The 14,651-nt window shown below is 38.2% G+C and overlaps 1 long non-coding RNA gene across 1 annotated transcript; it reads right to left on the bottom strand.

The window, feature by feature from the left end:
- Nucleotides 1-4,825: 4,825 nt before the first annotated feature.
- Nucleotides 4,826-14,167, bottom strand: LOC125777415 (uncharacterized). The gene is made up of 2 exons (XR_007422296.1): nucleotides 13,991-14,167; nucleotides 4,826-5,097 (listed from the first exon to the last, which is right to left on the bottom strand). It is a non-coding gene; the product is annotated as an uncharacterized LOC125777415 (long non-coding RNA).
- Between the last annotated feature and the right edge of the window lie 484 nt (nucleotides 14,168-14,651).

Here is a 14,651-nt window from a genome sequence, read left to right as displayed (position 1 = left end):
GTCGAGCATATTGTGTGAAAGATTAAAGCCCACCGTCAACAAACTGATTGGACCTTATCAGGGTGGCTTTAGACCTGGTAAATCAACAACCGACTAGATATTCACCATGCGCCAAATCTTGGAAAAGACCCGTGAAAGGAGAATCGACACTCACCACCTATTCGTCGATTTCAAAACTGCTTTCGACAGCATGAAAAGGAGCTGCCTTTATGCCGCCATGTCTGAATTTGGTATCCCCGCAAAACTAATACAGCTGTGTAAACTGACGTTGAGCAACACGAAAAGCTCCGTCAGGATCGGGAAGGACCTCTCCGAGCCATTCGATACCAAACGAGGTTTCAGACAAGGCGACTCCCTATCGTGCGACTTTTTCAATCTGCTGCTGGAGAAAATTATTAGAGCTGCAGAACTTAATCGAGCAGGTACAATCTTTTATAAGAGTGTACAGCTGCTGGCGTATTGATATTGACATCATCGGCCAAAACACCCGCGCCGTTAGTTCTGGTTTCTCCAGACTGAACAAGGAAGCAACGCAAATGGGGCTGACTGAGTAGGCAATTGAAAAGTAAAGTCCTCTCTCGACGAACAAAAGCCAAACTCTATAAGTCGCTCATAATTCCCGTCCTGCTATATAGTGCAGAGGCTTGGACTATGTCAACAACCGATGAGTCGACGTTGCGAGTTTTCGAGAGAAAAGTTCTACGAAAGATTTATGGTCCTTTGCGCGTTGGCCACGGCGAATATCGCATTCGATGGAACGATAATCTGTACGAGAGATATGACGACATTGACATAGTTCAGCGAGTTAAAAGACAGCGGCTGCGCTGGCTAGGTCATGTTGTCCGGATGGATGAAAACACTCCAGCTCTGAAAGTATTCGACGCAGTACCCGTCGCGGGAAGCAGAGGAAGAGGAAGATCTCCACTCCGTTGGAAGGACCAAGTGGAGAAGGACCTGGCTTCGCTTGGAATATCCAATTGGCGCCACGTAGCGAAGAGGAGAAACGGCTGGCGCGCTGTTGTTGATTCGGCTATGATCGCGTAAGCGGTGTCTACGCCAGTAAAGAAGAAGAAGAAGTCGACGGTCCGAATTCAAAACTTTGCGCACACGAGTCACATTGTCGATGTTTGTCGGAATTCGTGGCTTCTAGAATACTGAATACCAGAAGAAAGGCCAGCTTTGAATACGCATTAGTCAGAAAGAAGATCTATCCTTCAAATCGGTTTACCATGCAGTTTTTGAAAGTATCGAGTTTTAGGCGCAGTGTCTTTTAGCCTCATATTTACTTAGGCTTGTCGATATTGCATCGAAAATGATACGACTTTCGTGAAGGAATCTTATAAACTAAACAAGATTTGCATACAAGAACTCGACTCCGATTGTTCACTTTGTATGACAGCTATATGCTCTAGTGGTCCAATGTCGGCGATTCCGATAAATGAGCATTTTTTTGAAAAGGAATTTATGTGTACAAAATATCCATCTACAAACTTCTTAATAAACTAGTTAGTGTATACATACATATTTCCTAGTTAGTGTATACATATTTCCAATACTGCACTTAACGCTTCTCCATGAAAAATTCCAATCTCTCCGAAATGAGTTACATATATTGGCACCACTGATTTTATTTCAACATCTCACTTTTTCTGTCTCGCTTTCCCCATTTCTCTCTCTCATTTTCTTAAATCCCTTCACTACCGATTTATCTGTCGCCATGTCTTCCTCCTCGACTCACCGAGCTTCATCGCATCAGTTTTCGCGCTTATAACTGTTACTGGTTTACATTTTATAGGTCTTTTACTATTATGTATATATTTAGTTAACACTAAGAAAAATATCAACCTAAACTTACCACACATCTCCGCGTCGACGCCTCCATCTTGCACCGTTTCAATTCGCTTCATCGATTGGCTTGCGAAGTAAGGGAGTGCACTTCGTTATTTTCTCTAACAACATACTAGTTTGCACTACTTTTGGAGTGCTGTATTTGCCATTGTTGCTGCAGTTGTATTTGCCAGCTTGTTTAAAGGTGTTGCCCCAAGTATTTCGTAACATTGCTTCGTGTAGAATTTTTAACGATTTACAAAACAAGAACATGACTTAGCAAAACTTGCGGTTGCAGCGACAGAAGCAATCTCTCAGGTCGGCGAAGCAACAACGTGCAACCGTTTGCATCTTGGAAGCAGCACGTTAACTAACAATTTTGTAGTGTTAGTCGTTTAGGATATACTTTGTCGAAGTAGTTTCTGAAAAAGCAATGTCAGCTTCAGTGTTGGATTTTTTGTTGGCTTTTCTGATATTATTTCTGTAACGTATTGACAATGAATCGTATCATCAGTTGGCATCAACGTACTTGAAGATACGCTCAGCTTCACAAAAAAATTGACCTGCAAAGTTTGATAAATAAGGATTTATGTGACGAATGCAAGAGTTAGGGTATATATTTTAATAATTCGACTGTTGTGCCAAAACTACTTTCCTTCCCACCCTTGGGTTAAAGTCGCCAAGATTGGTTTTCTCATCGTTGTGGAGGCAGCTCTCATTGGTGCGTTCTAAGCGCTCAGAGAAAACATCTTTGGTCATATCGTCCTTTTCTTCCATCGGGACGTGAGCGTAAATCAACGATATATTGAAAAACTTCGCTTCGATGTGGATTCTGGCTAAAGGGTCTCTACCGGGGTGAATGACAGTACTCGGTGACGGACTCTTTCCCACCACAAATCCCACACCAAACTTGCGCTCCTTTATATGGCCACTGTAGTAAATGTCACAAGGACCTACTCGTCTCTGTCCTTGTCCCGTCCATCGCATTTCATGGACGGCGGTGATGTCAGCCTTTATTTTCACGAGGACATCAACCAGCTGGGTAGCGGCACCTTCCCAATTAAGGGACCGGACTTTCCAGGTGCATGCCCTCAATTCATACTCCTTATTTCGTTTGGCATGGTCGTCGTCAAAACGGGGGTTTCTCATCCGAGACTGTTTTTGACTGTTTATTGGGCGCTTTTTACCTGACGGACCGCAAATCGAGCGGACAATTATATAGAGGGGATGTTTCGCCCTCTTACTTTAGCTCGCCTTTAAGGGATTTTATTAAGCTACCCATAGGATACTTGGTCTATTGTAGTTTTGTTCACATAACGTTTGTTTGTAAGTCCTAAAACTAAAAGAGTCAGATATAGGGTTATATATACCAAAGTGATCAGGGTGACGAGTAGAGTTGAAATCCGGATGTCTGTCTGTCCGTTCGTCCGTCTGTCGTCCGTCCGTCCGTCCGTCCGTGCAAGCTGTAACTTGAGTAAAAATTGAGATATCATGATGAAACTTGGTACACGTATTTCTTGGCTCCATAAGAAGGTTAAGTTCGAAGATGGGCAAAATCGGCCCACTGCCACGCCCACAAAATGGCGGAAACCGAAAACCTATAAAGTGTCATAACTAAGCCATAAATAAAGATATTAAAGTGAAATTTGGCACAAAGGATCGCATTAGGAAGGGGCATATTTGGACGTATTTTTTTTGGAAAAGTGGGCGTGGCCCCGCCCCCTACTAAGTTTTTAGTAACGGGTGATTTTTTTGAGGTTAGGATTTTCATGCATTAGTATTTGACAGATCACGTGGGATTTCAGACATGGTGTCAAAGAGAAAGATGCTCAGTATGCTTTGACATTTCATCATGAATAGACTTACTAACGAGCAACGCTTGCAAATCATTGAATTTTATTACCAAAATCAGTGTTCGGTTCGAAATGTGTTTCGCGCTTTACGTCCGATTTATGGTCTACATATCATTTCTCATTTCTGGTTGAATGGCTACGTAAATAAGCAAAATTGCCGCATTTGGGGTGAAGAGCAACCAGAAGCCGTTCAAGAACTGCCCATGCATCCCGAAAAATGCACTGTTTGGTGTGGTTTGTACGCTGGTGGAATCATTGGACCGTATTTTTTCAAAGATGCTGTTGGACGCAACGTTACGGTGAATGGCGATCGCTATCGTTCGATGCTAACAAACTTTTTGTTGCCAAAAATGGAAGAACTGAACTTGGTTGACATGTGGTTTCAACAAGATGGCGCTACATGCCACACAGCTCGCGATTCTATGGCCATTTTGAGGGAAAACTTCGGACAACAATTCATCTCAAGAAATGGACCCGTAAGTTGGCCACCAAGATCATGCGATTTAACGCCTTTAGACTATTTTTTGTGGGGCTACGTCAAGTCTAAAGTCTACAGAAATAAGCCAGCAACTATTCCAGCTTTGGAAGACAACATTTCCGAAGAAATTCGGGCTATTCCGGCCGAAATGCTCGAAAAAGTTGCCCAAAATTGGACTTTCCGAATGGACCACCTAAGACGCAGCCGCGGTCAACATTTAAATGAAATTATCTTCAAAAAGTAAATGTCATGAACCAATCTAACGTTTCAAATAAAGAACCGATGAGATTTTTTATGCGTTTTTTTTTAAAAAAAAGTTATCAAGCTCTTAAAAAATCACCCTTTACATATCTCGGAAACTACTATAGCTATGTCAACCAAACTCTATACAGTCGTTTCCTTCAGGCATTTCCATATACAGTTCAAAAATGGAAGAAATCGGATAATAACCACGCCCACCTCCCATACAAACGTTATGTTGAAAATCACTAAAAGTGCGTTAACCGACTAACGAAAAACGTCAGAAACACTAAATTTTACGGAAGAAATAGCAGGAGGAAGCTGCACCCAGGCTTTTTTTAAAAATTGAAAATGGGCGTGGCGTCGCCCACTTATGGACCAAAAACCATATCTCAGGAACTTCTGGACCGATTTCAATGAAATTCAGTATATAATACTTTCTTAACACCCTGATGACATGTACGAAATATGGGTGAAATCGGTTCACAACCACGCCTTCTTCCAATATAACGTTATTTTGAATTCCATCTGATGCCTTCTCTGTATAATATATACATTAGGAACCAATGATGATAGCGGAATAAAACTTTACACAAATACGGTATTTGAGCTGAGGTATCCCTTGTGGAAAAATTGTCGTGATCGGACTATAACTTTTCAAGGTTCCTGATATCGAACACGAAGAACTCAGTGCCTAACCTAATTTTTCACCGAAAATATCGGTAAATCTCTCAGAATTTAATTCTAATTAATTTTACAGCAAAATAAAAAAATATGTAAATGACGGATAATGAAATCTCGATTATCACTTTATCATGCGAGAGTATAAAATGTTCGGTGACACCCGAACTTATCCCATCCTTACTTGTTCTACAATGCTTTCCAAACAATTCGAAGTTAAAATGCGATTTTTTTTTTAAATAAAATAATCGTAGAGTGATAAAGGTAAGTAAAATGGTAGCGATATGGTAAAAAGGTAGTAGATAGCAAAATTTTACTATACGTCTCTGAAATTACATATATTGTACGAATAATATTTATATAAAAACTGTAACCTTGTCTTTACTATTATCCATACTATTTATATCTATTGAAAATATTATTACTTTCTCGACTACAACTTTTTCTGTTGTTCGCCCAGTGCTAATTGTATTTTAATTTCGTGTTTCTAATAATATAATTAAAAACACGAGTCCTTATTGCATTACCACAAATACTAACATTTTAATAGCCTAAACGGTATATAAAGTTCGCCACGAAATTTGTAATACCCAGATGTTTGAAAATTCGGAGATCCCGTAAATTATATGTATTAGGTAAATGATCAGCATAACGAGCTCATCTACGCCAATAAAGAAGGAATGATCAGGATGGCAAGCTGGGCCGATTTGACGATGTTCTCTCAGTTTTTAGAGATAACGATCTTAAATTTGGTATATATCCTTTTCATATAACTACCATACAAACTGAACGATCTAAATCAAGTGTTTGTATGAAAAATGTTTTAATTTGAAGAGATATCTTTTTGAAATTTTAAATGAATTACTATGACTATGGAATATAGCCGCCATATAAGCTGAAAGATCTGATTCAATTTCTTATAAGGGACTTTTTGTATCGGTGGGGAAGTTATCGCTTTCTCATGTTTTACTGCCATAAATACGTAAATTTTTTTAGTTAATATATAGCTATTTTAAAATTGAATGCCATTGAAACGTTTTATATATCCAGTACTTTTCCTATTACCAATATTTCAATATTTTACTACCATATAATATTAATTTTTAGAAATGCATTTTAGATTCCTCGTAAAATCCTCTTAGGGAAACGTAAAAAAGGTAAATTGTGTATTATGTATGACCAAATCCGTTCTACATTAAATGGCTTCGGACGTCAGGCAAAGTAACTAAATTATATGGCTTCTAATAAAAACTGAAATTTTCAATGGCTCCACCAATTCAATTTACTTGCAAATTACTCAAAGGGATGAGTGCGAAATGTGCTCGCCATATACCATATGCTATACTTAATGTATGTAAGCATTAAAAATATAGAATTTATGCAAGTATGTGTGAGATTGTGTGCATTCCCCAATGGCCGTTGCATAATTTAATCCTCTGAGTGTCATTGTGCCAACTGTCATTCAGTGTCACTTTGGGCAGATGTGTGTAGACAGTAGTATATATGTAGGTATATGTATAAATATGCATATACACATATACAAATATACATATGCACGCCTAGTTATGACGTTATAATGTTTCGTATTAAAAATGCCGAAATTGAGTATGACAATCACACAAGAAAAACCAGTAAGAAAGGGCTAAGTTCGGGTGCAGCCGAACATTTTATACTCTTGAAACTTGCAAGACTTAAAGCCAAGGAAATGCTTTAGGGTGTAAAACCAATCATATCGAATAAAGTGATTTGTGTACTGGAAACGGAACGAATTAAGTGGAATTCTAAATCTGCTATAATGGAAGTAGGCGTGGTTGTTGTCCGATTTTGTCCATTTTCACAATGTGATATAGGAATGTTAGAACAATGTCGGGCACTAAATTATGTCGAAATCAGTAGGTCGGGTCCAAATTTTCCGCGGTTCCCATAAGCCTCTCTCATACCATCTCAGTGGTAAAATTGAATGTCTCTGGCGTAGTTAGTTTTTGATTTATCGAGCTTTTAGTATTTTTTTCGAGTATTTAATAGTACCGTTATATGGGGAGTGAACGGGGTTTTTAACCGATTTTATCCATTTTCACAATATAGGTAGGAGTTCTAATAAGGATTGTTTTCAGCTAATTTGGTTGTTGTAGTTTAAGTAATTTAGGAGAAATGTACATTAAGTTTGTTAGAGGGCGGCGCCATGCCCCCTTTTTCATAAATTTTTGCCCACAGACACTTCAAAAAAAAAGTTTTATATTTTAACTAGCTGACCCGGCAAAATTCGTTTTCATTTAAAAAATTACACCGGTATTGGTTTTAATAGAATATGAACGATTTTTCCTAATTTCATTGTGTATACTTTAAATACGGCATTTTTGTCCTTTGCAAATTCCCAATATTGAAAAATAGTGAAGAAAAAATTATTGCTGAGTTTTTTGAACTGTTTTTGATAAAAAATTTAAATATAAAAACATGATATACAGGCAGGTTCTGCAATTTACTTCCGAGTGAAATTTCGTGGAAAAAACCTTCTGTACCTAATTTGACAAAAGTTTTATAAATTTTACTCGGAAGTGAATTGCCAGAACGTGCCTGATAAACATTTTTTTCGAGGGTATATTAATGCTTTTTGAATTTAATTGCTTGAAAAATGCTACTCTTTTCAATAGTGCTGACACATCGCGTCCAGGATTTGTTGACAGTTTAATAAAATTAAGTTTGTACTATTCTCATTCAATTTTATTAGTTTTAATCGAGTCTCGAAAATATATAATTTTAGTACATATTTAGTTTAGGGCTGCACGGTACACGATATTTTTGGTTTTCTGTTCCGCGGCGTAAATAAACAGTGAGGAAGGTTTTCCAACACGGGAACACGCCACATAGAGCTGGCCATATGAAAATCGATATTAATCCACAGCAAGGATCAATCGGAACTTGTCCATTTCCGATTCGCAGCAGCTCTTTTGAAAAAACCTCCGCAGTTCTACCGTTTTGCAGCAAAACTCGCATATTCATGGTCAATGAAATTGTTTTAACAAACCTCCACAAATGCGATAACTTCAGACATGCGTTTAGCTCATCCGCCGCTGTTGATTTTGGAATCACGGGAAGTGTTTGTCTAAAGTCGCCCGACAGCAATATCATCACTCCTCCAAAGCAATCGATTATTGTTGCGCAAATCTCTCAGTGTTCGGTCGAGTGCTTCTAATGATCGTTTGTGGGCCATTGTGCATTCATCCCATATGATTAACTTACATTTTTTTTAAACTTGTGCCATTGCTGATTGCTTTAAAATATTGCAAACAGGACTTTCGTGTATTTGCAAGTTTAATGGAAGCTTTAATGCTGAATGTGCCGTTCTTCCACCTTCTAACAGTGTTGCAGCAATCCCGGTAGATGCAAGAGCTAATGTAATACAACCTTGACCACGTATTGCTGCTAGTATTAAAGACAATAGGAACGTTTTGCCAGTCCCGCCGGGCGCATCGAGGAAAAATATGCCACCGTTTCCACTATCTACAGCATTTATTAGCTGACTGTACGCACTGCTTTGCTGTTCATTCAACAGTGGAACATTTGTTTGTACTTGTTGTTGTAAGTGAGTTATATCGTAAGCACGCTCGCGTTCCAATTCGCGACTCACTAAATCCCTTGTTTGACGACTTGGTGCCGGCATATGAACTTCAATCAATAGTTTTCTACTCATAAGTAAACATAAATCTTCAATAAGGACTAATGCTTCATTGTAGATGTCAGCGTTCATTTGTAAGTCGACATTTCTCGTCGCTAATCGCAGGCGATGCAAAATATCTTCTGCCATGTCATCTTTGTACGTATCCCATAATAGACGCGGGTTTGAAGGCTGACATGTCGAAATTATAATAGCGAAAAGTTTACGAACTGCAGTGGCTGGTGAAGAAGCTATTGCATCCGCTAGCGTTTGATTCCAGTGATTGTCGTGTTCAAGCAATCGCAATTGTTGACATGCTTCTCGAAATGTTGCACAAATGGTACCATCTACAGTCCTCAATGATTCAAATGAAGTTGAACCACATACATACATTAATCAAAAGCAAACGTAGGTAAAAGCAATCATCGTTCTTTGGATGGATTGTGTAAATTCTTCCCAATGCATCAGTTGAAGAGACACCTGGATAACCATTTACCGGATGGCCGTTCTTCCTGCGCAACCATTTCTTCGACGATGCATTCCATGTATAATACCGAGGCATCTCCGAGTAAAGCAATGTTCTCTCGAACGGATCACAGGCGCAAGTTGCAAAGAAACTTGTTAAACTGGTTGCCGGTGGTATTTCCGTTCGCTGTACTATGTTCTCTGCGTTGAAATAAACTCGCTGGCCATTCTCCAAATGAGCTGCCAGATGCACAACAGTAGGATAGCGTTCATGAATTGCAAATGAAAATATTCTCCAGATTGCTTCTTTGCAGTCCACATATCTGCCCATTTGAAATTTGCTAATTTCATCTCGTTTAACGCCAATAACCGCCATATCGCTTCCTTTGGTGACATATTTGCAAACATACTTAATTGATTTTATTGAACTGCAATACTCAACATTTATATGTGTTTTGAATGCCTTAGACAAAATTGGCGAATATGGAACGATCCATGTGTTATCAACCACGAAATTCTTTCCCTTCAATTGAGTGATGAATGTCCTGCCATTGTCAGCGGGTGAGCGACGTCGATAGAGAGGGTATCCGTCGTTTCCAGTTTGAGTTTCCGAAATAAAAGCACGGGGATAGCGTTTTTTGCATTTACTGTCCGACATACAAACCGAAGATGGATCGTGTTCTCCGCATGGCCCATGAACCATATTGGCCATCACCACTTCGTGCAACTCTGGTTCAATTTCAACATCAGGAATTTCGGCGAAAATGATGTCATCAATTTGGTCAGGTGTAATTTTCACCACCATCCAAAGAAGAATGTGTGCGTGGGGCAAACCTCTCTTCTGCCACTCCACTGAGTACATCCAGCATCGAACAGTGTCATATACACGTTGTTTCGTAATAAAGTCCATCAAACATCTGAGTTTTTGTTTAAACACGCGTGCTGTAACGTCGTGGCGATCGCTTGGTGATTGACCGGGATGCAATAGATTCGTAATGTCTGGCCATTTTGAATTGCAAGTAAATGTAACAAACAAATCCGGCTGTCCAAATTTGCCCATGAACCTGTATAATTGGAGGAAAGCTCTGTAGTTTCTGTCGAATATTGTTTGGCAAAAATACCTTAAACGTTGGATTGTAGTTTTGTTCATTTACAATTTCACCGCCAAACCACGTCATTTGAAAACAATCGTCGTACATTTTAGTGTGCTTTAAGAAATGGCTCGAGTGAGGAGATTCACCGTAAAGCAGCTGGAACAATGGCTGCGGTGGTGGAAGCAATTCTGGCAACTTAACCTTTCCCCCGGCGCAACATAACTCTGGCGGTTCATTTTTAAATTTGACTGCATTGCAATATTGACAAACTACTGACATCTGACCGATTTGAACAGATGCGCTATATTGAATGTTTGGATCATATCGAAAACCTGCCCGTTCAATGTTCCCAAAAGAAAGATGTTGCCGCTGTTGTCGTCGAATAATCGCATGTTGTGATCTTACTTCATCACTTTGGCGAGCACGAACTTCCCTTCTTCTCGATCGTTGTTGCTGATTGTGAACTTCCCTTCTTCTCAATCGTTTCATAAAACTGCCATTTCCATAAACCAAAAATAGCACGTAACACAACCAAAATTACGATGTAACCGCTACTGTCACCGATAAATAAACAAAAATAGCAAGAAACAACCAAAATGTGGTGCTAGGTGGAAAATGAGATAAATATATGGTGGATTAACAACCAAAATAATTAAAGATTATATGGGAGGTACCACGCCCCCTTTTTCGATAACGCCAAGTTTTATGGGTGAGAATGGTGTTGTTTCCTATAGCTCTATACCAATTTTCATGTTCCTACCTTAAATATTTTTGAAGATATTCACCTTGAAAAATTCAGTTTGTATGGGAGGTGCCATGCCCCCTTTTCCGATTGCCCCTTCTTTTATGTGTAAGAAGGCTTTTGACACCATATAGGTCTATACCAATTTTCAGGTCCCTACCTTGAACCCTTTCACAGATATTCTGCTTAAAAAATTTAGTTTGTATGGGAGGTACCACGCCCCCTTATTCGATAGCCCCTGGTTTTATAGGTGAGAGTGGTGTTGTCATCCTGTAGCTCTGTACCAATTTTCATGTTCCTACCTTAAACACTTTTGAAGATATTCGACTTGAAAAATTCAATTTGTATGGGAGGTGCCACGCCCCCTTAATATTTTGTTCTGATTTTAAGACATGACCTGCGCGTGATAATAACAAACAAATCCCCCAAAGGAAGTATTTCATTTGGTTCAGCCGTTTTCGAGTTTTAGCGTTACAACTTTACACCATTTCATTTTTATATATATAGATTTAGTGCTTAGTTAAGCAGTTAGCTTATTAGTTAGCTTTATAAGTTTAAGGTTAATGGCCTTTTGTAGGCATGGCAGTGATCAGTTTACGCCCATCAATGAATTTGATCGTTAATGAATTTGATTTTCATTTTGTACTTACCGTACCGATTTTCATCGAGATATCTCAATTTTTAATCAAGTTAAAGCTTGTACGGACAAACAGACAGTCAACCGGATTTCAACTATTCTCGTCATCCTGACATATATGTATTTAAGTATAACACTAGAACTATCTCGATTAGTTTTAGGTGATACGTTAGGTGAACAAAACTTTAATACTCTGTAGCAACTGGTTGCAAGAGTATAACAATAAAAATGCGAATAAAAACAAAAAACGGCACCGGAAACTCTGGAAAACGTAATAAAATCTCAACAAATGCTCTGCTGCGAGGCTAAGGTAAGGGAAAGCGGTGTGCCCTGCCTGCAATGCGAAGGCAAAGAGAGCTTGGGGCTTCACGTCTCGGCAGCACACCCTTTAATGTCAGTTAGAGTCAAAACACAAAACCAAATCCTTAAATATAAATAACGACATATGTAGATATATGAAAAAACAGCTCCTTATGTATGCACGTGTGTATGCATGAAAATTACAAAACTTTTCCACATTCGGACATTCAAGTTGCAGGCCACAACCCAAACACACACACATATACAATGGTGTTTTATATATGTACCCATATGCATACATGTATCTACGAGTATGTAAGGGAGCGTGTTGGATAACTGAAACACTAAAAGTTCGTCGAATGTTTGCAATTGCAACCGACCAGCAACCAGCATTGTAAATACAAATTTATATTGCTTTTACTATTTGTTATGTTGTTTTTAGATACCTCGTAATGGAGTTCATGGTTGTATGCAAATTTTAAAATGCTGTATTTATTTTGCTAATTTTGAGGTGTGTTCAAATTACCATGTTATAAATTATTATTATCAAATATATTTAAAACAAGAAAAAACGCAAACTTTGACTGCACCCAAGTTTAATACCCTTCATAAAGCATTTCTCATAGCGAAAGGGGTATAAAAATATCTTTATCTTGATTTTAATCGGTCAATTTGAATCGCAGCTGTATGCTAAAGTGATCCGATCTCCACAATTTCTTCGGAAGTTGTAGCACTGCTTTGAGTTATAATCCATGACATATTCAGCCAAAAAAAAGTTTTTCATACGAGGGCTTGAGTTTGGTCGGCTAATTTGTATGGCAGCTGCATGCTAAGGTTATCTGATATCGACGATTCCAACAAATGAGCAGCTTCTTGGTGAGGAAAAAACGAGTGCAATATTTTTAGACCATAAAAGTATAAGAATGGTACAATTTCCTTGTAGAAATTAGTAATCCCGCCCACCATTTGTATAAAAAGACCAATATTACTTTTTTACTATTTTTATACTCTCGCAACAAAGTCTTGTTCACATAACGGTTGTTTGTAAGTCCTAAAACTAAAAGAGTCAGATATAGGGTTATATATACCAAAGTGATTAGGGTGACGAGTAGAGTTGAATTCCGGATGTCTGTCTGTCCGTCCGTCCGTGCTTGTAACTTGAGTAAAAATTGAGATATCATGATGAAACTTGGTACACGTATTTCTTGGCTCCATAAGAAGGTTAAGTTCGAAGATGGGCAAAATCGGCCCACTGCCACGCCCACAAAATGGCGGAAACCGAAAACCTATAAAGTGTCATAACTAAGCTATAAATAAAGATATTAAAGTGAAATTTGGCACAAAGGATCGCATTAGGAAGGGGCATATTTGGACGAAATTTTTTTGGAAAAGTGGGCGTGGCCCCGCCCCCTACTAAGTTTTTTGTACATATCTCGGAAACTACTATAGCTAAGTATGTCAACCAATAGGGTCTTTTCCTTCAGGCATTTGCATATACAGTTCAAAAATGGAAGAAATCGGATAATAACCACGCCCACCTCCCATACAAACGTTATGTTGAAAATCACTAAAAGTGCGTTAACTGACTAACAATAAACGTCAGAAACACTAAATTTTACGGAAGAAATAGCAGGAGGAAGCTGCACCCAGGCTTTTTTTAAAAATTGAAAATGGGCTTGGCGTCGCCCACTTATGGACCAAAAACCATATCTCAGGAACTTCTGGACCGATTTCAATGAAATTCAGTATATAATACTTTCTTAAGACATTGATGACATGTACGAAATATGGATGAAATCGGTTCACAACCAAGCCTTCTTCCAATATAACGCTATTTTGAATTCCATCTGATGCCTTCTCTGTATAATATATACATTAGGAACCAATGATGATAACGGAATAAAACTTTACACAAATACGGTATTTAAGCTGTGGTATCCCTTGTGGAAAAATTGTCGTGATCGGACTATAACTTTTCAAGGTCCCTGATATCGAACACGAAGAAATCAGTGCCTAACCTAACCTAACCTAATTTTTCACCGAAAATATCGGTAAATCTCTCAGAATTTAATTCTAATTAATTTTACAGCAAAATAAAAAAATATGTAAATGACGGATAATGAAATCTCGATTATCACTTTATCATGCGAGAGTATAAAATGTTCGGTGACACCCGAACTTATCCCTTCCTTACTTGTTAATACTTTCAAATTGTTTTGTATTATTAATATTTTAATTTTTTGCTATTTCTACTGCGTTTCGTCTTTCATAATGTTTAGAAATTTTCGACTAAAACTGTTTCGGTTAAGACTTTTACTCACCTATTTCATTAGTGGATATGTTTGTTCTATATATAGCCATTAAAGATATGCCTCCATATACTAAATCTATCTCTATCGTGCGGTATCTTTCTATAAAAATAATGCTATTTCATCTTGACTAAGACTGGGCTGAAAATCATACCTAGAAAAACACAAATTAAATATTTCCAAACTAATCGCTCTGTACTAAATTAACAAAAAACACTTATTTTACTAAAAAATTCTACTACGAAAAATACTACTATTTAGCAGGAGATGATTGCATTAAATTAATCACCCTGTATTACTATTTTATTAAAATACTAGCAACCCGCCCGGCTTCGCACGGAAATAAAATATAAGGCCTATGTCACTCACT

This window comes from Bactrocera dorsalis, chromosome 3 (assembly GCF_023373825.1).
Source record: "Bactrocera dorsalis isolate Fly_Bdor chromosome 3, ASM2337382v1, whole genome shotgun sequence".
Taxonomy (NCBI): domain Eukaryota; kingdom Metazoa; phylum Arthropoda; class Insecta; order Diptera; family Tephritidae; genus Bactrocera; species Bactrocera dorsalis.
This window is presented reverse-complemented; position numbering and strand designations above follow the sequence as displayed.